Raw genomic sequence first — 3,099 nt, forward strand, 5'->3', positions numbered from 1 at the left:
AGGAACGTGCTTATTACATAGAGGCATATGGCAAACAAATATACAAACCAACGTAGTGCCCGATGAAGACATTGAAGTAATTAACTCGATACGGAATAATGTGACAGTAGCGATGAAAGACATGGAGTTTGTCATCGAAGACTCTCTCCTAGAGCAAATTGCAACATCTGTTGAACGTTTATGCGATGATGCGATTGATGAGATCAAGCAGACAACGAGAACTAAACGAAGCAGAGGGTTCTTCGGTTTTTTGGCGGACTTAATATTTGGTAGCGACGATATGGAAAACGAGCTACAGGCAATGAGGGTTCATGAAGACGAAAAAATTCACCAAATATCGGAGTCAATGGTAAAAATGAATACCAAGGCGTCCAAAATGGGAGAACAGCTTAACGAGAGATACTATAAATTGTACAAAGACATGACTCAATTAAAACAATTATATTCTGCGGATAAGGTTCAAAGGTTACGAACAACGATGTTAGAAACCACGATATTGGCACGAGAAGTTATCGATGGAACATTGAATAGATATAGGAAAGTTCGAACGTTTCCTTTGTCCGTCGACGAACTAGCCCAAACCAGAAAAAACATTTCACAAGCGTTGCCAACTGGTTACATTGTCCTGGATCACCCATCAGCCGTAAAATACAACACGCGTGTAGTCAACGGCTCCCTCATAATTACCATGACGAGTGTTGTCATCAACAAAGTTGAGTTCGAGGTATTTAAGATAATACCGATCCCACGGGCTGAGAATGGCTCAATTATTGTAACAGAACATGATCGCATCGCGGTAGGCCACAACCAAGACTTCTTCTACCCATCGATCGAACTAACAAAACTGAATGATACGCATTTAATTACGGTTCAACCAGAACTGAGTAAGGAAGTGGATTGCGTAGCGGCTGTCATACTGCATATCGCAAGTACCCGCAAATGTGCAACAAAACTGTTAACCACGCCTTACGCTATGATGGAGACACTGTCCACTCCTAATACCGTTTTATACTATGCATCCGATACAAAGGCAATAGTTATACATTGCGACAACGTGGTAATGTCACCACCTTATGAGGCAGCAGTAGTAACTCTCCAGCCAGATTGCCGTATACAATCCAACAACAAAACGATACATGCAAGTTTAAATGGCATGAACAAGAAGATTGCAACATACTTCAAATCTAAATACCAGGTGGCCGATCACCTATTGGACGAATTCAATGACACCGTAAAAGATGTGGTGGAGCCGAAGCCCGATAATCCCTACGATAACAACGCTATGATAACCGTGTACAACAGTTTGGATCCCTTCCATCCGAAATCGAAGTATCTTTGGAGGAACGCCGCCCTTTTCGTAAGCATACTAATGATTATAATCGGGATCATTTATCTACGTTGCTGCAGACGAAGATGCTGCACCAGATCCAGAGCCACAGCAGGACCCGATGTCCATATCCGAATGGACAACCTATTGAACCGGCAACAATTAGAAGACACAGCGCTTTAAAACCAAGCATTGGAGGGACGTTCAATGAAGCAAGGCGGCATGCCGAAGAATTGAAGAGAAAAAGTGATTTAAAACTCTGTTAGACCATAAGTACACAAAATGTAAAATAGAAGAAAATAATTGAATATGAAATAATTGTAGTCAAAATGAGGAATCTGACAATGAATAAGAAATATAAGCAACAAAGGGTTGCATAAACTGACGAGAAGATATGTCGTCTAATGTAATAGTAAAAAAAAAAAATATAATTTGTTCAGTGAAAGAAGCAATTAGGCGCCGTTGTATGGCTATTAAAGTACATAAAGTTGAAGACTCTTCTATGGATAGAAGAAGTATTGAATTTGAAAATTGAATACTCCTGCGAGAGTAAAATGAAGTGTAACACAAAGCTAAAATGAATAGGATTTGCATTGTAAATGAATCTGAAGGCAAAGTGGCTAATAAATTGTAACGAAGCAAAGAATGAATTTATAACACACCATGTATGAAGAATAAACGGAAGTCATCCGCTCATAGCAAACGAATTGCATTGTATAACTTCAGGTTAGGAAATTGAATGTAAGAAAAACATAATATTGAAAAGAGAATATAAGATGAAACAATTGCGAATTATACAGTAATAAAAGATACAGCATCAGAAGCATAGAAGAAAAAATTATTAGAAACAGATGCGGCGTAGCTCAATTGGTAAATCTGCCTTACGCGATTTACGAGGGCCGGTATGTCGCCGCACGGATCATGCCTTTAGAGCGTGATTCATGGCGAGAACGATAGAGCGGATGCTTAGATCGCGCTCTATCCTAAATACACAGAATAGCTTGCGCAGTGGCTTTATCGTAACTAATGAGGTTTTTCCGAAGTGCGATTATTGCTAGCTGAAAACCTAAATATCATAAAACTCCTCCGGCCAGCGATAACCCGCCGGGAAGGAGAACAAAACAAAAATAAGCAAAACGACGTAATGTGTTTACGATCAGAGCCTATCTCCGATCGTAAATACCGAAGGACGGGAGAAATCCCAAAAAGAGAGCACTATGGGTGCTATAAACGGAGCCTATCTCCGAGCTAGGACACTAAGTAATAAAACGGAGAGGAAAAGATAACACGCCTGCGAGCGTGTTAATAATCATCCCTCGTTCGCCCGTCTGGCTTAGAATAAATAATTGTAATTTTCTCTCTCTTATGCTACGCCCTTCTGGGGTAGATAAGAAGGCAATGTCTGTATATAAGAGAAAACTTGAACAGAATAAACGCACTCTCAACTGGACACTCTCAACCATACCACGGACGTAGGAGCGTCGTGGCGAAGTACCGAACCCCTCTTTTTTGTCATAAACGTATCACAACCCTGGACATCATCGCCGGCAGATCCCAGCGCAACAAGCGCTGGTAAGTATTGAACACCCCTCCTCCAAAGATCCGAAATTCCAACCACCCTTCCTCTCCCTTTTCCTTCCCTTGGCTCCGCCCGGCCAAACTCCCAAGTGACGCGGTACTACCGGATCGCACCAGTAGGCGCATACTCGTTATGCGCTCTACGTGATCTGGCCTACCACATAGCGTCCAGTAAAGGGCTTTCCCTTCGTGTC

General features: G+C 41.6%; 1 pseudogene; it reads left to right on the forward strand.

Annotated features, from left to right (window-relative positions):
• Positions 1 to 2,324: 2,324 nt before the first annotated feature.
• Positions 2,325 to 2,453, forward strand: LOC129780818 (U4 spliceosomal RNA; annotated as a pseudogene).
• Positions 2,454 to 3,099: the final 646 nt, after the last annotated feature.

Source organism: Toxorhynchites rutilus, chromosome 3 (genome assembly GCF_029784135.1).
Source record: "Toxorhynchites rutilus septentrionalis strain SRP chromosome 3, ASM2978413v1, whole genome shotgun sequence".
NCBI classification, from domain to species: Eukaryota; Metazoa; Arthropoda; class Insecta; order Diptera; family Culicidae; genus Toxorhynchites; species Toxorhynchites rutilus.